This window comes from Loxodonta africana, chromosome 2 (assembly GCF_030014295.1).
Source record: "Loxodonta africana isolate mLoxAfr1 chromosome 2, mLoxAfr1.hap2, whole genome shotgun sequence".
Classification (NCBI taxonomy): domain Eukaryota; kingdom Metazoa; phylum Chordata; class Mammalia; order Proboscidea; family Elephantidae; genus Loxodonta; species Loxodonta africana.
The window spans coordinates 185,575,697-185,601,507 of NC_087343.1; the positions used below are offsets into that span (position 1 = coordinate 185,575,697).

Sequence of the window (25,811 nt, forward strand, 5' to 3'; positions counted from 1 at the left end):
TATGTTTCCAAAAGAACTGAAAACAGATACTCAAACAAATACTTGTACAGGAATGTTCACTGCAGTATCATTAACAATAGCCAAAAAGTGGAAACAATCCAAATGTCCATCAACTGCAAATGGATAAACAAAATGTGGTATATCAATACAATGAAAAATTATTCAACCATAAAAAGGAATGAAGTTCTAATACCTGCTATGGCATGGAGGAACCTTGAAAACATTTATGCTAATTGAAAGGAACTAGACACAGAAGATCACGTATTGTATAATTTCATTTATATGAAATGTCTGCAGTAGGCAAGTCCATAGAGACAGAAAGCAGGAAGCAGATTAGTAGTTTCCAGAGGATGCGGTGGGTATAAGGAGTGGCTGTTAATGGGTACAAAGTCTCTTTTTGGGGATGGTGGAAATGTTCTGGGATTAGATAGTGGTGAATATACTAAAAACCACTGAATTCTCATGTGAATGGTATCTCAAAAAAATAAAAGGTAACATCCCCACCCAATGAAGTCAGCTTTGCTAGGCCTGGAGGTTAATTCTTAGGCACTTTCTGTTCAAGTGTTTTGGTATTGGATTAAATTTGCTGAAATATCACTAGGAAATATTCCATGTGAAAAGAGTGACAAAATTTAACCCAAAATTCCGCAGCTGTTTTTCTGTGGCTAACCGGTTCTTCCCTGTACTAAGTATCTTAGGAAATCCTTAATACTGTGAAAGTGAGATTATCCTCAGTGTTGGAACTGATGGTATTGGATTATATTATGGGTTTCATTGTTTTTTCCTCTAGTCCTTCCTCTAATTTGTCCTGGTAGAAGTTGTGTTATATATACCACTTGGGGGTGAATTAACACCTACCTAGCTTAGTTTTCTATTCCAAGAAGAATTACATATTCCAAGAAAAAGCAAGTGGGATTTCCCATTTTCCCTCAAATCCAGCAAGTACATTGGGAAAATCCACCAATAAAGGAAAAACACCTATAATAGTCCATTATATCCAGCCAGAGTTGACCTTAAAATGTGTTGGAAAGGTATTCATCTAGAAAAATTGATTTAAAGAATTTGAAGCTTTAAAAACATTGGTAACTGCAAGGTGTTTCCTGTCTTTAGCTCATGGCAGACATTGCTAATCAATGTCAGCACTTTTTCCTCACTGAGCCCAGTGCAAATATCTCCACCATAATTCTCAAGGCAGCCACTACCAATCGACCAGTGTTGGCTCCCAAGATGAAACTTATTTGCAATTCCACCTTTACTGTCTGAAATGATCAATATAAGGACTAAAAGAACTATTTTCTTTTTTTTAACAAGGAGGGGTGTGTAGATTTTTATTACCATGCACACCTATTGGGATCAATATGTAAACTGGTTATCAATGAGTCCTCCATCCATCCATCCAGAAAAATATTTATTGGGTGAGTCACTGATTATTCAGAGATGAGTTAGCACAGGCCCTGACCAAGCAGAACTCCTGGTACAGAAATCATATTTGCCCTTCAAAGAGATTCTCGTCAAGAGAGAGAGAAATTCAGCTGAAAGGAGTCCCTAAAGCATTCCTGCAGCCTTTAGCAAGAGGCAGGGTGCTGCTCTGGGAAGTGATGCAAATTGCTCAGTGGTCTCCTTGACCTTCAGGCTCCACCGACTCCACTATAGCATAGTGGAGGATTTCCAGCGGTGAAATCTGCTTATTGGCATTATTCGAAGAAGTAGAAACATGCCTCTGGGCACAGCTGAGCATAACTTTTCTCTTAGCCAGTTGGATGCAAGGAGATATGCTGGGAAAATGCTTCTTCACCACACTGTTTCAAAACACTGTCATCCCCCGTGTGTTACATGCTCCGAGCAACTTGATACATGGAAAGCCAATGATCGTGGCAAGTCAAGTAGGTAACTCTCTGTAACTGAGTGATAGTGGACAGCAGGCAGGAACATACTCTACCCAATCTCCCTAGTCTTCTGACATGCAGGACTCAAATCCTCAATGACAATGTCTTTTCTCCTTTTGTGACGACACTGTACTGTCCATCTCCTGCCAAGCCTGTGATTGTTCTAGTGGTCGTCCTCTCAAAATAGCTCTGCTCCAGGGACAGGACCAACACATATTCGAAGAAAAGGGAAATGAATAAGTACGGGCTGATGGAAGTTTAGGTTTCGGTCCAGCTGCCAATTTAAGAGTTCAAGTGTGTTTTTCGGGGGAGGGGGTCAAGAAGCAAGGCACAATATAGATGCTTGGAAATGCACAAGACAGGTACAATATAGGGGCACTTCTTTAAAAAAAAAAAAAAAAGACTCTCTGCACAGGCTCATATTCCTTCTCTGTCATTACGTGCATTCGTGTCCATTTGGTGAGCTACATTTCCTCCAGGAGAGGGTGCTTAGCTCATTGCAGGGATAGGTGACTAACTTGCGTCTCGCACCATTATAGAATTTCTCATTTCTATTGGTATATCCTATGAAGGAACATAAGTTCTATGGGGATTGGCAGACTAGCCAAGGTGACTCATTTGAGCTGGAAAGAGAAAAAGAGATAGAAGTAGGGAGGGGGGCAGCATATGAAATTCTATTGGCTGTGTGGCATGAGATGGCTATGCTTAAATTTTATTGAGTCTCATGCTCTAACCAAGAGCCTACAAGGTTTAGTATCCTTGTCCAAGGATATTAAATACAGAGGAGAATCTCTTCTTTCCTACTTAAATTTCCCAAGAATCAGAGTCTGTCCCAGTTGACTTTTTGAAACTGGCTTTTGACAGAGATACAGAGGCAATGTGGCATAGTGCCTAGAATTGAAGAGAGAACTCCAAAATGTATTCTTTTCTACATATTAACCAGGTGACCTTGGACATGTCCCTTAGCGGCTTTTTGCCTCAGTTTCCTTGTCTATCTATGTTACCTACCTCCTAGTGTTGTTGTAATTTAATAATGACAACCAAAACGGTACGATGGGAAATCACTTTGTAGACTAAAGCACGATGTTGTTGTTGTTAGGTGCTTTTGAGTCGGTTCTGACTCATAACAACCCAATCTATGACAGAACACTGACCGGTCCTATACTATCCTCAAAAGTGTTGCTATGCTTGAGCCCATTGTTACAGCCACTGTGTCAGTCTGTCTCATTGAGGGTCTTCCTCTTTTTCACTGACCTTCTACTTTATCAAGCATGATGCCCTTCTCCAGGGACTGGTCCCTGCTGATGACACGTCCAAAGAATGTGAGACACAGTCTCGCCATCCTTGAGTCTAAGAAGCATTCTATATACAAGTATTTCATTGTACTTGTTTCATTGTACTTAGAAATTCTGAAGGGCCCTCGTAAATACCGCACATATGTAGGCAATCATGTAAATAGAGCTTTTTAAAAATCAATTTAATATTCAGGTTTTTTTCTTATTAAAAACACACTATGTTTTAATTACAGAGAAGCTAAAAACCACAGAGAAGTAAAAGTAAAAGCACCCTTAATTTGAAGCAGTCCTCTTTTGCTGTTTATGTAACATTTCTGCTATTACAAACCATATCAGCTACCATAAAATAACCTCAGAATCTTAGTGGCTTAAAATGACAAGGTTTATTTCTTGTTTACTTGGCTTCAGTGATTCTCAACAGGGGTGATTTTGCCCTTCCCACCCCTACCCTGGGAGCGTTTTTGGTTGTCAAAATTTTTGGTTGGGATGCTACTGGCATCTAGTGGGTATCTAAACAACCTGCAATACACAAGACAACCCCCCGCAACAAAAAATATTCCAGCCCAAAATGTCAATAGTGCTGAGCTTGGGAAACCCTGCTTCACGTGTTCATCTTGGGTTAACAAGAATTTTGCTCAATGTCAATGTTACTCAAGGTCACAGACCTATCAAAACCATCACCAGTTCCCTGAAGCAAGGGAAGATGAAGGTGAAAAACTGTGCACCACTTCCTAAAGACTTCTGCTTAGAAGTCTTCAGTTAAGCCCTCCTCTTATTGAGCAAAACCAATCACGTACTAACTTCAGTGGGGCAGAACATACAACCTTGTGATGCCCCTGGAAAAAGGAGCACCAAAAAAACAATGAACAGCCTTAATAACTTATACATACAATGTTGTAATACCTGTGCTAGTGGCTAGTCTTTGTGCACCTCCTTATTCTTTTCCTGAAAATAAACCTTAAAGAATTTTACACATATAGTCGTATTGCATCATTTATACTCTGTATACTCGTATCCTGGAATCCCTAAGTGGTGCAGATGGTTAAGCACTCAGCTGCTAACCAAAAGGTTGGCAGCTCATATCAACCCAGTGGTGCCTCAGAAGAAAGGCCTGGCAATTTGCTTCCAAAAGGTCACAGCCAGGAAACCATATGGAGCTCAGTTCTACTCGGCAACACACTGGGTTGCCATGAGTCTAAATCAACTTGATGGTAACATTTTTTTTTTTTCTTTTTATTCTCTTACCCACCAGCAGCAGTGTCTACATCTCCATTTTATTACTTGAACCCTTGCTTAAACTGGGTATTAACATTTTTTACTCTTTGTCAGTTTGAAAGCTATTAGACATTATATTGTGTTTTTAGTGCAACATTTTGACACCCTGCATTGCATTTTTTAAAACACAGATTAAAAAAAAGCGGAACCGAGCCATTCTTAGCCCACCAACTCTTGAATTCTTGTGGGGATGGTGTATATACAGAAGTCTAGTGCATCTTGCCAAATATTTGAAATCATACAATCTATATCAGATTTGCTGAAGTCCAGTTCAAGAAAGAAAATAGATCAGACTGGGGGAAAAAAAGTAACAATCTGACCTGGCTACAGTGCTAGGCATCAAAGGAAATCTCAGAAGTTGCTGCTACAAGTTAGGATCTTGGGTGGTTACGGCCGTGAGCAAGTTTGCTTGACAGTTCATCACTGATTGTTACTGATATGTCAAGCCAAGGAAAATCCTCTGTGAGAACAAGTCAATAATCGGCAAATTAGGTACATGATTAACCTGAGACAAGATGCAGTTACTGCCTGGGAGCCCTGCCGGGACTTCACCTTCTCCACAATTCTGTTTAGCAAATATTAAAAATGCCTATTTCATCACTCAGACTGGTGGAGCCAGGAGCCCGGTGACTTCCAGAGGCAACTCCAGCAGGGTGATTAGAGGGAGGTACCAGGGGATGGATGGCAGGTAAGCTTGGCGCAGACACTGTCAACCCCAAATGCTTTGCACTGAGATGTGTCTGTTGGATGGGAAGCAAAACTATCCACACAGGAGACACATTAAACAATAAGGAGGAAATGTTTGAGACCACAAATTGACCATGAGCATTCCAAATAAATGCATCTGTGGCAGACCGGGCAAACGAGGACCAAGATTAAATGAGCTGAGCAAACGTTCCTATTTGTCCTCTTCAGCAGAATTCCCCTAATAAAATTTTTTAAAAGCAAATTTATAGATGGCGATTCCCGGTGTTAGCTTTTGCCAGCTCGGGTTTATCCCTTTCTAATTCTGAGACTAATTTGAAACTGAACTCTCTTTCCTCATCCCTTTCTGTGTTGCCTGAGCAAGGAAACCTACACGGGCTTTCAATTAGAGATGTGGCCATGTTTTCGTAGCACACTGGTTCTCCTGTCACCTTGCCATTGTCCATCTGTCCTCCCAGTGCCCACCAACCAATGAGAAGCTGTGCTCTCCAGGCCTCACCCTTCCCTTGGAGCTTTACAGCTCCCTGTGTTCCATGAGCTTAAATGTGGAGAAAATGCAAGGCTTTGGCTGGCAGCTACCACAGCACATTGCATAGCACTTTGCAGAAATCCCTAGTAAGATATTTAACTTCGTTTGGGAAGGAGGATAGTTTCTACAGCCATATTTTTCAGATCCCTCCTTTCCAAAAGAGCCTGAGGTACAGAAGGGGCATCTTGTTTCTCCTGTATTAGACTGAAAGTGTTTTTAGAAAGGACTTTCTTGGAAAACCTGTTATGATTATTCTGGTGGCATCCTAACAGGAAGTGAACCTGCCACATAAATCAAGAAATCCCCTCCTGGACTGCCACCGAGCAGAGCTAAGGAGAAGTCTTTGAGGGGATGCTTGAGTTTTCCCAGAGACCTGCTGTTAAGAGCGGGTGCATGGGGGAGGACATTGTGGATGTTTTTCAAATGGGATGATGTGTTGAGATCATGCAACTCAGGGAGAAAGAAACAGGAAAATCAGAGATGAGTAAGAGGAACGACCCCAAAACGACATATAGACTGAGTTGAGTCTCAGAGGTGCTGTAGCCCCAGAGTTTGTGGATTTTCTAAACAAAGGACCTTTGTCTTCAAGTGAAATCTTATGTAAAACCCCAATATATAAAACAGATGAAAGTGAATTTTATTAGCATGTAGTTTACAGTTCAAATACAGATTTATCTTTATAATTTTATGTCAGTGTTCTACGTTTATGTGTGTGTGCACATGTGCGTGGGGAGAGAGAATGAGACTGGCTAACCTCATAAGGGTAATTCCCTCTACGAATACAGGAAGAAATTAGGACTAGGAATTAGGTTTAAAAAGTCCTTGTTTTTACCCATAATAAAACATTAAAGGGAAAGGCAAGTCTCCCCCGCTTCCATTCCCAACACATGCAGGCACCCAGGCTGGAAACAAATATGACAAATTGTTAACATTTATTCATTGGAGTGGCTGAAATATAGGTGTTGGTTACAATGTTATTTATACTTTTTCCTTCTTGCTCTCTCAAGTGAATTTGTCAGACAGTTGAGTCTATTTTGCGTAAAACCCGTATTGGAAGGATATAGATGATGACTGTAACCTTATATCACTCCCAAGATTCAACAATTTATTTATGTACTTTGTTTTGTTTGCACAGTTTTGAGAAAAATCGTAATGGCTATATATATATATGTATGTAAATATATATGTAGTTGGAAATAGCAACAGTATTTTCTTTCCTCATTTCCCTTACAGTTTCTAGATACTCTTCAATTAAAGTGATCTACAAGTTTGAAAGAGAAGCGGTAGGAAATACTTGTTTCAAGGCTGAGTCACCTAAAATATCTAACAACTACTCACGTCCCTTGCCTTAGATATAAAGGTAGAGAAGCTGCACACAAAACATAAATAAGCTTTTAAACTCTCTTAAAAAAAAAAAAATCACCACCATCACAGGACGCGCCCCACGTTCACTGGTATTGCACTCCTGGTTTTTTATCCTGGCAGGAACATGTGCCCAACAGATGGGTCTTTGCTCTGCCTGATGTTTGTTGAATAGCGTCCACCAGTGCAGTTGCTTATACAGCTTTATATGAGCCGGCATCCATCAGCCTGCAGCCAAAAAATGCCCACTGCAGATCTATGGGCTTCCTCATAAGCAACAAACAGAGTTATAAGAGTTCAAATCTATGTTCAGAGATGTTACGACAAGCTTTGTTCCAAGATCTCCACAAAAGTTAATGACTTCTAAAATGTTAATTTTGATTTAATTCTTGCCTTTCATTCGAGAGACCCAGGTTCCATTCCTGGCCAACGCACCCCACATGCAGCCACCGCCCGTCTGTCAGTGGAGGCTTGAGTGTTGCTATGAACAAGTTTCAGTGGGGCCTCCAGACCAAGACAGACTAGGAGGAGAGGCCTGGCAATCTGCTTCTGAAAATCAGTCACTGAAAACCCTGTGGATCACAAGGGTTCGATCCTGTTGTGCGTGAGGAGACCATGAGTCAGGGAGCTGCCTTGACAGCAGTGACAACAACAAAAATATTAATTTAAGGCTGAATCAGTAGGGGTGGTCTGTAGGGAAGCAAAAGTTGCTATAAGACAAATATATTCAAATCATTAATCACTTGATTACTTATAAAAATGTTCTCCATTCAGAGATTCCTCCTTATTTAATACCAGTGTCTATTTCTACTTATAATAATAATAGCCAGCGTTACTTGAGGACTTACAATGTGCCAAGAACTAACTTTCTCATATGAATTATTTTATCCTCACAACAACCCTAAGAGGTTCCCCATTTTACACACGAAAGAACTGAGACAGAGAGTTTAAGGGTGCAGAGGTGGTAGGTACTGTAGGGATCATCAGAAACTTTCCTTCTTTGGGCTGCTCAGTCATTGCTAGAAGCCTCCCACAGGACAATGTAAAAAAGATCGTTTACGGAGTAAAACACTAACTCATGTCAAAAAATGGAGATTTCATTAAGCTAGCGAAAGTGGTGCTGGAGCTCTGCCTTAAAGTGTCAGCAGAAAGCCTTGTGCACCAGGCTGAGCAGCACAGTTACGCGTTGTGGAAGAGAACGCCAGCAAGGAAGGTGATGAGATAGACACTTCGGAGATGGTAATTATAATATCAAAAAGAGAAGTCCTAGAATATTTGACGAAGACATCCAATATTTTTGCAAAAACGCCCTTTTGGATTGTGTTACGTAAGTCAAGCTAAAGCGATACTGTATTGTTCTCGCATAGTCCATCGATTCTAAGGTGCACCTAACACTCACCCTTTGACATCTCTGAAAACAGGATGTGCTTTGCAATCGATGAAGCTGAGATTCCATGAAATCTCCGTTATCACATTTTGTGTGTATGTATGAAAAACCTAAGTGTTCATTCTAATAATTAGAGCATAGTTGCACACATAACCTGAATTTTCCTAAATAGTAGATAAAATGAACTTTCTCATAATCAGAGTTCCATTTTTCAAGATAAAGTCCTAATCAGATATTTTTCCCATCTGTTAAATGGGAAAAATATGTGGCCTTTTACTAATACCAAATAGCTTCAGATAACTAGGGCCTACTGTATATGAAGTATGTATGTATATTTTTTACTAATACCAAATAGCTTCAGATAACTAGAGCCTACTGTATATGAAGTCAGGATGGGGGTGTAATTATACTCTTTAAAATATATAAGAATATATTTTTTAAAATAATAAATAAGCATTTTGTGGAACCCTTGAAGCCGGTGTTCCACACAGAAGCCCATGGGCCTAAGGAGCATGTACCAAGCCAGACTACCTGGCCTTGAATTCCAGCTTTCAGCACTTCTAAGCTGTGTGACCTTGAGCAAGTCACTCAGTATCTCTATGCCTTAGTTACCTCATCTGTAAAATGGAGATAATAACTTTGTCTTGGTCATCTAGTGCTGCTATAACAGAAATACCACAAGTGGATGGCTTCAACAAACAGAAGTTTATTCTCTCACAGTCTAGCAGGCTAGAAGTTCACATTCAAAGCGTCAGCTCCAAGGGAAGGCTTTCTCTGTCAGCTCTGGAGAAAGGTCCTTGTCATCAATCTTCTCCTGGACTAGGAGCTTCTTCACGCAGGAACCCCAGGTCCAAAGGATGCACTCTGCTCCTGGCGCTGCTTTACTGGCAGTATGAGGTCTCCAACTCTCTGCTAGCTTCCCTTACCTTTTATCTCTCATAAGGATAAAAGGTGGTGCAGGCCACACCCCAGTGAAACTCCCTTTACAGTGGATCAGGAATGTGACTTGAGTAAGGGTGTTACAACCGCACCCTAATCCTCTTTAACATAACCTAATTTTGCCTCATTAACTACAGGCAGAGATTAGGATTTACAACATATACGAAAATTACAATCACCAAATGGAGGACAACCACACAATCCTGGGAATCATGGTCTAATCATGTTAACACATATTTTGGGGGGACACAGTTCAACCCATGACAAACATCATGCACTCATAGCAATGTTTCGAGATGTAAATGAGGCAATCTTTGTAAAACACTTAAAACCATGCCTGGCACATAAAAACTGTGTAAGCTATCATCGTGTTTTTCAAAGTATCCATATCACAAGCCCCGTTGTTGTTGGTTGCTGTCAAATTGATTCCGACTCATGGCGACCCCACGTGTTACCCAGTAGAACTGTCCTATAAGGTTTTCTTGGCTATAATCTTAACAGAAGCAGATTGCCAGGGCTTTTCTTCTGTGGTACCACTGGCTGGGCTTGAACAGCCAATCTTTAGATTACCAGTCAAGCTCAAACCATTGGAGCCTCCTAAGGATCTTACCACAAAGCCTCCGAACAAACAACAAAAAGCAAATTTCAATTGTTTCTTTAAAAGATAACTTTTATTTGTGTTTTTATCATTATAAAAGTAATATGATGGTGACGACAAAAAATATTAAAAAATTATTAACATTTGTAAGTATATTTTCCAGACAGTTGTCTGTTCGTCAATAGAAATCATTTTTTACAAATACAGAATTATACGATAACTACTGTTTTTAACCCTAATTCTTTTGATTACTAATAGGTAGGGCTGTTGAATTGGCATATGTTTTGCTGTGTATATATTCAACAAGAATAAAAATGAGAGATGAGAAGCTGGAAAAAAAATAGGTAGGAAACATCTTTCCAAATTTGAATATTATTCCATAAACTCACTTTCAATATCTCAAAAATATTCTAAGCATAGAAGAATTTTTTTAATGAACCCCCCTTTTCAACATTATAAATCAGTCTACAGTGAATGTCCTGGCATATATGTTCATGTAGTTCTTTAATAACTTCCTGATGATGGATTTTTAAGAGTGAAATTGCTAGCTCAAAGGATTTACAGTATGCCAAGCTGTTATATCAGTGATAATAACCACAAGAGTAACTAACACTGAGTGTGTCCCATGAGCTGGGCCTGACTCGCAGTGACCCTGAGATGTAGGCACTTTTATTATTCCCACCATGAAAATAAGAGCATGGAGACTCAGAGAGTTGAGGAAACTTGCCCAACGATGCAGAGCTTCCTGGAGAAAGTTGAGGCCGTGCTCTGAGAGGAGCCAGCTAGCGCCTGGGATTCAGTCCCCTTTCGGTGCTTGCAAAGTCATTTTGTGACTACACACGTTCCCTGCTCGCTCCCTCTTCTTGCTGATATATTTGATTTATTTTCACAATCAGCCCACATGAGACCCTCCTATTGATCTTGGGAGGGCAAGGAGCCAGCTGTGACATTTTTGATAAACCATTGGCTAAAGACAATTAGATGAGAATGTGCAGTAAATAAGAAATCACATTGGCAAGGCACTGAGAGGTAAAACATCCATTCTTCTGACTTTGTGGTAGAGCCTTTCTGCATCTTGGAATAGCCGTGAGATATCCATTGGCTTCACTGACCTTGACCTTGTACATGATGGCTCACTTGGACTTCAGAGCAATACCCCCCCACCCCCCCTTCTTCTGGGTTGAATCAAAAGGCAGCATGATGAGGGCATGACCTTGTGGAAAGACAAAATAGAAAATCAACCCATTCGTGCACTCAGCAAACACTCATTGAATATCTGTACTGAGGATGCAGAGATGTAAGGCATGGGCTCCGCCTTTAAAGAGATGGGGAGCTGACAAGTTAAACCACGAAGGCATTAGCATGTAAGGAAGACCGTGGGATGCAGTACGGGGTGGAGGAGAAGAACTTAACACTCTAGATAATCATTTGGTCTGGGCTTGCATCTCATTTCTGATATGTAGTGGCTGAGTGCTTCTGGATAAGTCTCTCTAGACTCAGTTTCATTGTCTGCGGAATGGGGACTATACCTCATCAGGTTGTTGTGAGAATGGATGAGATAATGCCTGGCAAATAGTAGGCAACCTCTAGAGATGGATCAATCAATCTGCTACACAACCCTACAGCTTACTCCTAGGTAGCCTAGCAACAAGCAGGCTTTATGAGGAGAACTTCAGGGCCTCTGACTGAAACCAATGTTAATATACAAACCAAGCTTTAGCTGGTCACCATCAAGCCTCTAAATCAAAATACGATTGCAAAGCTCAGGGTCTTCCAACTCAGTCAGGTGATTCCTGTCTCCCCCTAATCTTCGTATAAATATGTGAGGTGGCAGGGGTTTGGTGTACCTCTGTTGGGGCACAACCCACAGTGCATCCCAGCATGCACAGCTCTCCACGGGATAGGAGAGGGGCGGGCTGCATGCATCCTGCTAGCAAAATATGCTGTCGTATGTTTCTTTGGAGTGGATACCATATATTGTTTATGGGGTCTGTTCCGTCCCTTGTAGAGCACACTCCAAGAATGTGTTAAAAAAAAAAAAAAAAAGTTGCCATTGAGTTGATTCCAACTCATGGCAACTGCAAGGGTTGCAGAGTGGAATTGCACTCCATAGCATTTTCAAGGTTGTGACCTTTCATAAGTAGATCACCAGGCCTTTCTTCCAAGGCACCTCTGGGAGGATTCAAACTGCCAACCTTTTGGTTAGTTCTACCACCCAGAACTCTACAACAAATGTTAGCTGTAATTATTATTACTAAAGTGTTGGGTACAGGAGCTTTAGGAGCATAAAAGGAGGCCGCCGACCCTACCCTGTAGGGATTTTAAGGCAGCTTCCTGTAGAAAGGTGCTACCCCAGCACGTGTTTGATGAACAGAAATGTTCGTTCTGACAAGGAGAGCATAATTGCAAATATAACCTGAATAAATAACCTGATAAAATCACCGTTTTCATAGTTAGGGTTTCATTTTCAAGATAAAGACTCTTTACCTGCTTAAAGAGAAAGGGAAGAGAGAGAAAGATCGCTTCAGGCAGCGGGTGATGAGGAAGCCCAGTGTGGTGCAGGCTGTGCTGGAGCTCCACATGGCTGGTGTCCTCATATGAGAAGCCATGCTTTTCTTCAGCCGTCACTCACCAGTGACATCACTTTCCACTTAGAATGGGCTCTTGCAGGCAAGGAGTGGCTGAACAAGACAGCCTTCAGAGGCTTCGGTGGCTGCGACCCTGTGCTGACTTATTGCAGATACAAAGCTGTGTGCACAGCCCCAGCTAAGAACACATGTCAAATAAAAGGCAAAAGTGGCCCAACACCACAAAGCTATGGGTTACCCTTACTTACAAGCGGGAGCACATGCTTTTGTGGACTTTGGAGGAAGTCTTGTTGAAAATAGTGGATCAGGACGAATGGTTTTCAGCTGCTTGTCCTGACCCTCAGGCTGCAGAAGTATCATGTGGGAGGATTAACCTCCCCGCACAGAAACCCTGTCTCCAGAGAGATGCATCATTCTTCCAGAACCAGGTCATAACATTGTATTCAGCCCGCATTTATTGAGCACCTACTATGTGCCACAGGGAGTTTCTGGGTGGTGCAAACAGTTAAGCTCTCAGCTACTAACCAAAAGTTTGGAGATTTGAACCCACCCAGAGATGCCCCAGAAAAAAGCCTGGTAGCCTCGTTCCAAAAGATCACAGCCATGAAAACCCTATGGAGCACAGCTCTATTCTGCACACATGGAGTCACCATGAGTTGGAGTCAGATCGACAGCAACTGGTTTGGTTTTTTCACTACGTGTCACAGGTCAAGGGGCTGCAGCAGTGGACATGGCAGAGCTGGCCGTGCCCTGTGCAGCTAGTAGGCACTGGCATTGATGCCCTTCTAAGGAAAGCCCACCTATCAGGGAATGCATTGTCCCCTCAGACCAGGGCTGCCTTGGCCTGGCCTGGCCTCCTTGCTTCAGGTGAAGGCTCCCCTGTTTCTGATGAGACTCCCAGCCTGAGATTCCAGCTCAGAGAAGAAGAGGTGCTGGGATGTGCGATAAATTAGCTGTGATAGTGATCATTTCTCCTTGAGTGGTGATAATTTACCCTTTTCTCTTCATTTTTCATTTCCCCTATTCTCTCCCCTGTATAGCAGGGACATTCAAAACATACTCTTTTGAAATTTGAAAACAATAATTTTAGGCTTGATATATGGGGGTGGGAAACTTGGCCATAATCTGCTTATCTTCATCTTCAACCAGCAAACCATCAAAGCCACTGCCAACCCAAGAAGGTCCTCCTAGGGACCAGACGCTATGCACACACCGGGCAAAAAGCTCTCTTGCTGATACAAAAAATAGTGCTCTGATGTAAGGTCCCTTAGTATTACAAAAAATAATGCTAGAATGCAGGATTGCTTATTATTACAAAAAAAGAAAATGCTCAGAACCCTCCCCCGCCCCCCCCCCCCCGCCCCACCCAGTGGCCTTCCATCGCACTAAAACTATCCAGCGGCCTTCCATAACACTAAAAGGGAATCTGAAGCTGTTCTAGAATGTAGATTCAAGGAGGACAAAGCCTGGGTTCTGCTCCCTGCTGCATCTCCAGTGCGCGACTCAATGACAGCTGGTAGAGTTTTGTATACGTGGTCGCGTGTGCTCTTTTGCTTCTCTGCTTTCACTCAGCACAATGTTAGTAAGGTTCAACCCATATTTTTCCATGTATCTGTGGCTCCAGCGATTGGGTGTGCAGGATGTTTGCTGAGGAATCAGTCAGCATGGCCCCCTGCTCCCCCTGCAGGCTGGTGAACCAGCATTCTCTTCCTCCTTGCCCCACGCCACCCCGTTGGCACTCCTGCTCTCCCTCAGACCTGCCACACTCATTCTGTCCAGCAGCTTTTGTACAGGCTGATCCCTCTACCTGGAATACTCTTCCCCAAGATAAAAACCAAAAACCAAACCTTTTGCCGTTGAGTCGATTCCGACTCATAGCAACCCCTTACTTTTTTCAGGCTTCTGCTCAAACATCGAAAGTCCTGGGTGATGCAAACAGTTAAGAGTTCAACTACTCACTGAAAAGTCAGTGGTTCAAACCCACGCAGAGGCACCACAGAAGAAAGGCTTAGCAATCTGCTTCCGAAAGTTCCCAGCCTTGAAAACCCTGTGAAGCGCAGTTCTACCCTGACACACATAAGGTTGCCATGAGTCAAAATGGACTCAAGGACAATGGGGTTTGTTGTTTGTTTGTTGGCCTGACATCACTGAGCCCTTTCCTGAAACCAAATCTAAAACAGGACACTTCCTTACGCTTTACCCTCTTACCCTGCTGTCTTTTTCTTAAATCAACTTATTTGGGTATAATTTACAAACAATTCGATGTACACATTTTAAATGCACAATTTGAGTCCTAAAATTTGAAAAATGTACATCAAAGTAAGCTCTACCATAATCATGATATAGAACATCTTCCTCCCTCAAGAGATCTCCATGTTTCATGCCAAACTCACCCCCAGCCCCAGGCATCCGCTGATCTGCTTTTTGTCACTATGCATTAGATCTGGCTTTCCTAAAGTTTCCTATGATGTCCCTGGGTGGTGCAAAAGATTAACACACTCAGATGCTAACCAAAATGTTGGCAGTTCAAGTCCACCCAGAGGTGCCTCAGAAGAGAGGCCGGGCAATTTACTTCTGAAAAATCAGCCATTGAAAACCCTTTGGAGCACAGTTCTACCCTGACACACATGGGGTCCTCAAGAATCGGGTCAACTCAATGACAACTGGTAGAGTTGCATATACATGGCCTCATGTGCTCTTTTGTACCAGGCTGCTTTTGCGCAGCACGTTGTCAGGGAGATTCACTCATACTTTTGCACGTATCTGTGGCTCGTTCTTTTATCACTAAGCAGATTTCCAATTGTTTGAGTATACTACAATTTGTTTATCCAGTCACCTGTTGATGGCCATTTGTGGTTTTTGGTTTGCTTTATTTTTTTATTCATAGTCAACACGACATCATGTGATATACCATGTAATGTCATGACATGACAGTTTCCTGACATTATATTCCCATATGGGAATATTGCATATGGGAATATTCCATATGGGAATGTCCACCGCTGGAGGGCAGGAGCCTTGAGCGTATGTCCCACTGCCGTATCTCCAGTGCCCAGAGCAGTACTTGCACGTTAAATAAATGAATGATTGTCATTATTCTCGTTTTTTTCCCCAATAGCATAAGGCCTGTGTAAGATGCAGGCTTAAGAGGCGTGCTTCAGATTTTTTTTTTTTTTTCTGTGAATAACAATCTAGAAACCTTTCATTCTTCCAAGTGAAGCTGGATGTTAGCTTGGGCTTCCTGCACACCGCCCCCCCTCCCCCCCCCAAAAAAAACATTGCCGTCGAGTCAATTCCAACTCATAGCGACCCTATAAGACACAGTAGAACTGCCCCATAGGGTTTCCAAGGAGCAGCTGGTGGATCCAAACTGACAACCTTTTGGTTAGCAGCTGAGCTCTTCACCCCAAGACTGGGATAAATGTGCCTGGTGCCCATGTGAACAACCCTCTCCGTGATTTCTCTGAGTCCCTGTGACTTATTCCTCTTGCATCTCTTCCCTGCCCTGTGATGTCCAGGGTAGGGTGCTCAGTGTCTTCACTGGCTTCCACAAGAAATTTGGTTATATCAAGCATGCTCACAATTTTCCTAATTTTTTTTTCTTTTTTTTCCATATTAGGGAATATGGGAAGTCATAGGAACAGACCACTTTGTGGACTGGGTGATCCCTGATATCTTCCTGCTCTACCCCTCTCCCTCCTTTTTTCCATGATCCAAAAATTCTTCCCTTGCCTCTCCTAGGAAAGTTCTGCCCACACCCAAGTTCCTTGGTTTCGTCTTCCTACCCCAAGCAGTTTTTCAAAGTACTTTTTCTCTAAAATAAGATTGCTCCATCTCATTACACACAGACAGGGAACCCCCTGATCAGTGGGCATTCCAGTCTTTGTCTTACCACTCTGGCCTCACAAGGTGTAAGAGCAGCACTGAGTCAGAGGAATGGGATCCAAAAAAGGATGTGTTGGTCCCAAATCTGATTCCATTTACAACCTTTATACTTTTCTGCTAGAAGTTCCACAGGCTGCTTCAATCCCCTAACATCTCCAAAGGCTATTTAGTCCTTCACCCTTTGAATAGCTCTCCTTCCCAGGGAAAGGGTCTAAAAGACCTTGATTTCCCCCCAAATGAGAAAGTTTGGCCAATATCCCACACTTAATATGCCTAATGGGCAGCCAGTGCAGGGTCCAAAAGTTAGTGGGTGGTTAAGACTGTTTTCTGAAGCTGGGCTGCTTGGTTATGAATCCAAGCTCCACCATTTACTAATTTTGGAGCAAGTTATATATCCTCTCTGTGCCTCAGTTTTCTCATATGCAAAAAGAGGATAATGATTCCAATTGGATAGGGTTATTATGAGCATTAAATAGGCTTAAAAAAAAAAAACAGTCGTAATCAAGTTGACTGACTCAGAGTGACCCCATGTGTGTCAGAGTATAACTGTGCTCCATGGGGTTTTCAGTGACTGATTTGGGGAAAGCAGATCACCAGGCCTTTCTTCCCAGGCACCTCTGAGTGATCTCAAACCTTCAGCCTTCCAATTAGCAGCCAAGCATGTTAACTGTTTGCACCACCCAGGGATTTCTAAATAAGTTTGTACAGTTGAATCCATTACAAAAGTGCCTGGCTTCATTAAGTATTAGCTAGTTTTATCATCTGAGCAGTTAGCAAACATTGTGACATATATATGGAACAACTGTCTCGTGTTTACTAAAATCTTTTTAAAGTATTTCCTAAAGAGGAAATGTCCTTTAAGTAGTTGTATCACCAAAATGTCACCTTGTTTATATAGATATCACTCCAGGTATTATTTCCTTTGGGCTGACTTCTTTTTCATTCAGCCAGTCATGATCTTTACTGAGTACCCACTATGTGCTAGACACTGTTCTAGGCACTGCAGAAACTGTATTGAATAAACCAAACAAGTCCCCCACTCTTAAGAAGTTCATATCCAAGAGGTTGGAGATGGGCTATAAATTAGTAAATAAATAACAAGTGTTTTCGAGGAGTAACTAGCTTTTGCTAAGGAAGGAAACAGGGAGATGTGAGAGAGGCTGGTTTTAGGACAGTGGTCAGGGAAGCTATTTCTGAGGTCATGGTGAGACAGAGACATGACTGACAAAAGCAGGCAGCTGTGAGGACATCAGCAGGAAAAATAGTCCAGGCAGAGGAAACAGCTGATGCAAAGGCCCTGTGGCTGGGATGAGGTTGGCATGTTGCAGGAACGGAGAGAAGAGCAGTATGGCTGGAACAGGAGAGGGAGAGATTTGGGAATGTGAGCAGGGGCTGCTCGCAAAGGAGCTTATAGGCCAGGAATGGCCAACGCCCAGCAGCTGTCAGACTTTCCACAAACCCCTTTGTCCTCTGCTCCACTAGGATGTCTCCATGTCCTATCATGGCCACCCTGCTTCTGCACAAGTCTGGCCCTCAGCACTTGCAAGCTTGCCTTCCTCCCCCTTCTCTGCTCAGAGGCACCTTCAGGGACTTAACACCCCACCAGGCCAGCCATCCAGAGATGCTGGCAGCTACGGCCAGGCTCTGGGAAAACCTGAAGCAACCCCCCTTAGTTGTTAGGAGCCCTTGCTTGGCCACCAACCAAGCTCAATGGCACTGAGCATGTTACTTAACCTCTCTAGCACCCTTGTTCTCCGCTATGAAATGGGCATAAGAATTTCTGGAAGGATGAAATGAGACAGCACCTGTTTGCATTTGCCCTTGGACCTGGCACATAGCAAATGCCTAGAAAAAATTTATTGTTGTTGTTGTTGTGAGCTGCCATCCAGTCAGCCTCTGACTCATGGTGCCCCATAGGGTTTTCATTGGCTGATTTTTCTGAAGGAGATCTCCAGGGCTTTCTTCCTAAGGGGGGAAAAAAGACTTCTTATTTTTGATGGTGACTTTTTCCACTGCTGGACGAGGACCTGTGTGTGATGAAAGAATCGGGTAAAGAATCCCACTACATAGATTTATTCTCCCCACTCCTTATTTTAAGGAACTGTGTTTAATTCCTCTCTCTCTTCTGTCTCCTTGACTCTGACCTATGGGGGCAAGCATGAGGAGTTGTTACAATCTGGAAACACAAGCTCTGTTTTCTTCTGGAAGCTTAGGGGCTTGCTCTCATAGCTGGTCAGTGAGTGGCCTGAACAGGGCCCAGGGCTGGGCCAATGGGCGTCTAGTTAAGTGACTCAGACACCGGAAGTGGGAACTGAATGGGGGGTCCTGAAAAAGACAGGTGAGGCCACGCCCAGGGAAGCCAGTCCCCGGCGGAAGACAGCAGGCCTTGTCACCCCTCCACCTTTCCCTTAGCGCTCATTCCCTTTGAAAGAGAAAAAAGAAATGGTGCTGAGCTTTAATGAGGAATCAGCCGGGTGCACTTTGCCACAAGCCTGGCTGGAGGCAGAGAGAGATGAACGGGCCCCCACGAGTGACCCCGCTGCAACTAAGCCATGCCCGCTGCCACTGGCTGAGACCAGAGCCCCCATGGTGATGTGGCTTCAAGCAGCCCTCACGCACACATGCTGCTTCCCAGCGATCTCACCAACTGCTGAGTGTGCCCGGCCATCTGAGGTGGAATCAACATCAGACGTCGGCAGGCCGGGGACGCTGCCAGTGTGGAGCGCTGGAGCGGCAGGCGTCGGTGGAAATGTCAGCTTTTATTGCTTTTCGCGTCCGCGTCGACCCTCGGCGAACAGATGTTCCAAATAGCAATAAAGTTCTCTTTCCCCCTTTCCCGAGGTCCTGGACCTAGTAATAATGTCTTCCTGAAGGGCAACGAGCCCGTCTTTAACCTTGCCCTCTTTGGCAGGTGTGTTTCCGGGTGGCTTCCAGAAGCCTCCTGCCTGTGGCTGCCTCCCCGTCTGGGAAAGTGACAGGTCCCGCTCAATGGTCCAGGCTCCTCTGGGCTCCTGCAGCTCCTTTGGAAGCCCACTAAGTTATCTTAATTACCATTCCTCCTCGGCCTCTGCCAAGAAGTGGGGAGATTTATAATTGGATCAGTCAAATATTTGCTGTGGTTTATTTCTTTGCCTCTCGAGCCCTTGTAAAAGTTGCATTTTCATGCCACTTTTGGTATGACTGATGACTCAAAGGCACAGCCCTCACACCGCATGCCAACGTGGGCTGTTTTTCAAAGGCCAGGGGAAAAAAGAACTTTGGGGAGGGTTGCTTATTTTGGGTGATTGCTCTATCACCCTCTGGGTGGCTGCATTGTCGAGTCAAGAGAGACCAGCTGCCTTGGAAAGCTGACTTTCTCCCACAGCCAGCCTGAGCACAGACACAGCCTTCTCTTGGGATTTGGTCATGTGCCTCTGGATCCTCTCTGAGAGCTTCTGCAGACCTAGGAGATATAAAGCCCAAGGAGCAACCTTTCTGAACCAATCAAGTACAGCCCTGTCCCCTGAGCATCCGTGTACCCTGGACTGATCATGATGGGAGTCCTAGAAGAGAGGAGACAGATGTCCCTGGTACTGAGCCTGAGTTATCAATCCCTAATGCTGGTGCATGACAAGGAACCTGGCCAGGGCCTGGGCTCTTGGAAAATGGCCTCCTTCTAGTGTCAGCCAGTCTGCCAAGCAAGCTGGCCAGACAGCAGCCTAGGAATCCTAGAGAGCAGAGCCTCTCCTGAACCAGATGGCCTCCCTACAAACCAGCTTCTTCCTGAGCTCTTGGTCTTTCTGCCCTGGAATGCAATCTCCACATTTGGCTGGGCTGTTTCTAGTCCCCAGCACTTCCCCAGAATAAAAACAAACAAACAGCAACGAAAAGAAAAAAAACAGTTGCCACTGATTCCAACTCTCGGAGACCCCGCGTATGTCTGAGTAGAACTGTGCTCCATAGGAGTGTCAAGGCTGTGACCTTTCAGAAACACAACTCCAGGCCTTTCTTCCAAGGTGTCTCTAAGTGGGTTTGAACTGCCAACCTTTCCATTAGTAGTTGAGGGCTTAACCATTTCTGCCACCCAGGGATTCCTTTTCTCTAACTCACAGCCGTGGTGAATGATGCTACGTGATACTGCTTGGTATATGCCAACCTCTATATTCCAAATGGGAGCCCTTTTGAGAAGGAAACGAGGAGCAAGAGGTGTATACTGGGACATTTCCAGAAAAGCTAGGATGAAAAGACATCATCCTACATGTAATAGAAGTTGGAACTTGACCAACAAAAGATGCTGCCCTTCTTTCCTGGGTGATCATCTCCTTCTGCTAAAAAGCAAATGAAACCTGTTGCTGTCAAGTTGATTCTGAATCATAGTGACCCTACAGGACAGAATAGAACTGCTCCATAGTTTCCAAGGAGCCCCAAGTGAGTTCGAACTGCCAACCTTTTGGTTAGCAGCCATAGCTTTCAACCACTACGCCACCAGAGTTTCCTTCTGCCTATAAGGAATGGAAAATAAGCTGGAACTTGCTGTGATCTTTGAGGGTGAACTGGGAAGGAAGAAATGTAGGAGGTCAAGAAATCTGTGAAAGACTAAGAGTGCTAGATAAGCTAGGTTGTGCTGAGATAACAAATAAGCCTCAACATTTCAGTGCCTTAATTTAATAAGCATTCATGGCTTGCTCATATCCCAGTTTCAGGCCCTCCTCCAAGTGCTGATTCTAGGATTCTGGCCACTTCCTGCTGTGGCTGCACCATCTTGGGCTGTAAGAGTGCCCTGGCACCCTCCAGTGGCTGATGATAGAGGGGGAGCAGGCAGGATGTTGCACAGGGCATTTTATGGCAGCGTCTAGAAGCAGAGGACACCCCATGGTTTACATTCCATGGGCCAGAACCCTGTCACAAGCTCCCACCTAGCTGCAAGGAGCTGAGAAAGAGAGAGAGCTGACGTGGGTGACATCTAGCAATCTCTACCACAGAGGCCAGTTAGGAGCTGTGTTGGAGGAGGAAGGGAAGGAAGGGAAGAGAAGGCACAAAGGCAGTCCCAAGGAAAGAAGCATGCTTTGTACATCATCCCAATTGAGACTGGGAAAGGTGACCTCACAGAAGCCTTTAAAGGCACTTCTCAAACCTTCACGTTACACACAAGCCTGTAAACACTTTGGGCTGCAGTGTGTGTTCATGTACGTGCCTGCACTGGGGGCTGCGTGATTCCTGACTTGCTGTCTGTAACTCCACCTTTTCCTCCCATTCAAGAAAGTACATTGCAAGGCAAGCAAGTGAACATGATTATTATTAGATACATAACCTTAAATACATCCTGACTTAAAAAAAATTTTTTTTTTTTAAATGGAGTCCATTTACAAATTCAGTCCTTTATTCACTTGATATTTAACCAATGTCTATTGGCCAGATTCTGCTCCAGCCAATGGAATACAGCAGTGAATTATAAGGGTGATAGCTGACATTTTAAAAGCATGTTTACCATACTCTTCTAAACACTTTCATGTCCTGACTCATTTAATCCTTACAAGCACTTCATGATGTAGATACTATTATGATCCCCATTTTAAAGGTAAGGAGACCAAGGCACAGAGAATTTAAATAGTTTGCCTAGGTGTCACAGCAATAAGTGGCAGAACTGGGATTCAAACCCAGGGGATCTAGCTCTAAAGTCCACAATCTGAACGACTCTACCATGAGCTGGAGTACCTGCCCTTTTATAGTTAACATTCTTCTGGGGAGGTGGACCATAAACATATAAACAAATACATTCTATCTGTTAGGAGGTGATAAGTACTGTGAAGAAAGCTCCATGAAGAGATACAGGATTGAGACACATCAGATACCACATCATATTATACCCACATGTCCCAATATCCTACCTGAGGTCTCCTGGCTAGTAGATTCTTCCTTAAATGAAAACTGCCTTCTGTTCTTCTGTGGAGGGACTCGGAGGAGCCAGCCAAAATAGACGTCCTCTCCTTCCTCTGATAAATACCTTTTCTAAGAGTAATTTGGTTGGGCAGCAGGCTTTGCCCATAGTCCTAAGCCATTTTTATGTCCCTTGGCTGGTCAGCCAGTTCAGCAAGAGATGACTGATTCCCAAATTAGTAATGAACAATGGCTCCACACAGGTAATCACCTTCCCCCAACTTTTCCTCACGGGGGTGATATCTTGGCCCCCAAATGAAGTATATTCTTCTCATCTCGGCACCAAGGACGTTACACTCATTCCTCTGGCTGACAGCAATTTGTAGACATTGGGTCTTTGTTGTTGGACATTTACGAGGTTGCTAAGGAACAAATGCTTTGGTTACAAAGGTCTCCAGAAGCAGCATCAGTTTGTCATATCACTTCAAGTCATTTATTTTAGCCCATGAAGACAGCTGTGACAAATGGGATATGGGGTAGAGGGAAGCTCTAAACACAAACAGTCGTTTCCTGAGATATGGGGGAAATTTCCACTTCCCAAGCAATGGCCATCGCCAGCTCTCCAGAGCTAGAACCATGGGCATCTCTCCTGTATGATCCAATGATTTGTAAGTAAGTGAGTCATAGTTGTGAGGTACTTAATAAAATGGTCATTATCTTCCAGGCATTGCCCTAAGCGTTACTTCATGTCATCTTTAACAGTCCTGAAACCTAGGTGTAATTATTCCTCAGTATTGAAGCCAGGAAGAGGGTGAAAGTAAATTCGTCTAAGGTCACACAGTATCAAATGACAGAATCAGAATTCAAACCCAGGTTTGTCTGACAGCAGAGCCTTTGTGCCTAAATTTATCGAGTCTTTTATTTTCAATGATCACATTTTAGATGGGGAAAACTGTCAATTCTGACCACGAGGAACTCACATTAGGAGATTCACGCAGTTCCATTCTATCAAGTTTGTGAAAGGGTTATGGTTGATGTCTGTAACCTATAAAAACCTCTTATGGGGGGAGGAGAGAGAGAGCTTAATCCCACGGTGATGTATTCATCCTATACCTTCAATGTTCTCTGGAAGTCAGAGTGTCAATGGCCTTTCTAGGCACTAATATAAAGAGTTCTCAAGATTAGTCCATTTCCCCTGGGGAATGATCAATTTTCTTGTCAACAAGTGAGAAACATTGGGGTTCTCTTTGCCTTCTCTATCATCCTCTCTGACCAGCGCATGGTCAAATCCTATCCTCTTCTCTTTAGAAATGTTCCTCAAACCAGTCCCCTCTTTCATTCATTGTCCTAACCAAGACCTTTGTCCCCTCACCCTTCCTAACTGGTCCTCCTGCTTCCTTTCATTCTTCCCTCAAAAACATTGTACATCCTCCCTGCAAACTAGTTCCTCAAAACATCCCTTTCTAAAACCATAAAACTCTCAGAAGAAAACATAGGGGTAAAACTACAAGATCTTGCTTTTGACAATGAATTCTTGAATATGACATCAAAAGAATAAGCAAAAAAATAAAAATTAATTAATTGGACTTCATCAGAATTAAAAACTTTTGTGCATCGAAGGACTTTATCATAAAATTAAAGAGACAAACTGTAGAATGGGAGAAAATTTTTGGAACTATGTATCTGGTTTATTATCCAGAATATATAAAGAGCACCTACAACCTAACAACAAAAAGACAACCTAATTAAAAAATGGGCAAAAGGACTTAAATAGACATTTCTCCAAAGAAGATATATAAATGGCCAATAAGCATATGAAAAGGTACTCAATGTCACTGGCCATTAGAGAAATGCAAATCAAAACCACTGTTAGATACCAGTTCACACTCACTAGGTTGGTATTTTCAGAAAGACAGAAAAGAACAAGTTTTGTCAGGAATGTGGAGAAACTGGAACCCTTGTGCATTGCTGGTGGGAATGTGTAGTGGTGCAGCTACTGTGGAAAAGTTTGGCAGCTCCTGCAAAAGTTCTTTGGGGTATGTACCCAGGAGTGGAATTGCTGGGTCATAGAATTACCATATGCCCAGCAATTCCTCTTCTGGGTATATACCTCAAAGAAGGGAAAGCAAGAACTAAAACAAATACTTGTACTGTTCATTGCAGTGTTATTCACGATAGCTGAAAGGTCGAAACAACTCAAGTGCTCATCAACAGATGAATGTATAAACAAAATGTGGTATATACATTGGAATATTATTGTATTATTGGAATACAATGGAATATTATTCAGCCATAATGAGAAATGAACTTCTGATACATGCTACAGCATGGATGAACCTTGAAAACATTATGCTGAGTGAAATGAGTCAGACGCAAAAGGACAAATATTATAGGATCCCACTGACATAAAATATCTAGAAGAGGCCAATGCATAGAGAGAAGTTTACTACCGGTTACCAGGGGCTGAGGGGGAGGGGAAAATGGGAGTTATTGTTTAAAAGGCACTGAGCTTCTGTTTGGGGTGATAAAAAACTTGGAAATGGATAGTGGTGATGGTCGAATGCATAATAACATGCATGTAATTAACGGCACTGAGTTGTACACTTAAAATGGTTAAAATGGAAAAATTTTTGTTACATGTATTTTACCACAGTGAAACTTTTTTAAAAAAGAAAAATAATTCCTTTTGATCACAGCAGTCACTGCTCAAGGATCTTCGGTGGCTCCCACTTGCCTGCCACAGGATTTCACCTATTGTCTAGAACAAGCTTCTCTTAGATCTCCATTGCTCTCCCTATCACCCATTCTGGTAGCCTTCATTGGCCACTCTACCTCTCACTGAGTGCTTCCACTTCTGAACTTGTTTCCATTGAAATAGAGTTTAAACATTTCATTGATGGTTTACCCAAGGCCAAGGACTGTGAGGGCATGAACATTGTACCTGAATAGATCTAGGTCCACACTCTTGCTTGGCCTATTAGAAGCTGTGTAACTTTGGACAAGTTGCTTGACTTTTCTGAACCTCAGTTCCCACATCCATAAAACAGTGCCTGTCTTACAGAGTTTTTTCAAGAATTGAATGAAATGATGATGATGATGATAGCTAACATGTATTTTGTATTTGTCGTGTGCTGAGCATTGTTCTAATCCTCACAACTACGTGTACTATTATTTTCCCAGTTGTAACAAAAAACTAAGACACAGACCAGTGTAGCTAGTAAATGCCACAGCAGCATTCTCTTCCAGGCAATCTGGCTCCACAGCCCTAATTCTTAACCACTCCACTATACCACTTTCCCCTCGTACAAGATCAATAAATGATAGGTGAAAACACAGGTCCATAATTCCTTATCTGAAACACTTGGGGGGGGCGGGGAGGATATATTTTATAATTCGGAATTTGAGGCATTATTTAAAAAGTATACTTGGCAAATACTACATATTACATAACACCCCAGTGGGGCAAGGACAGCAACCAAGAATCAAACACAATATTTCTGCAACAA

General features: G+C 43.0%; 1 protein-coding gene across 5 annotated transcripts in view; it reads left to right on the forward strand.

The window, feature by feature from the left end:
* The window catches only part of TENM2 (teneurin transmembrane protein 2), a 1,060,479-nt gene that overhangs the window by 843,729 nt on the left and 190,939 nt on the right, over positions 1-25,811 (forward strand). The window lies entirely within an intron of this gene.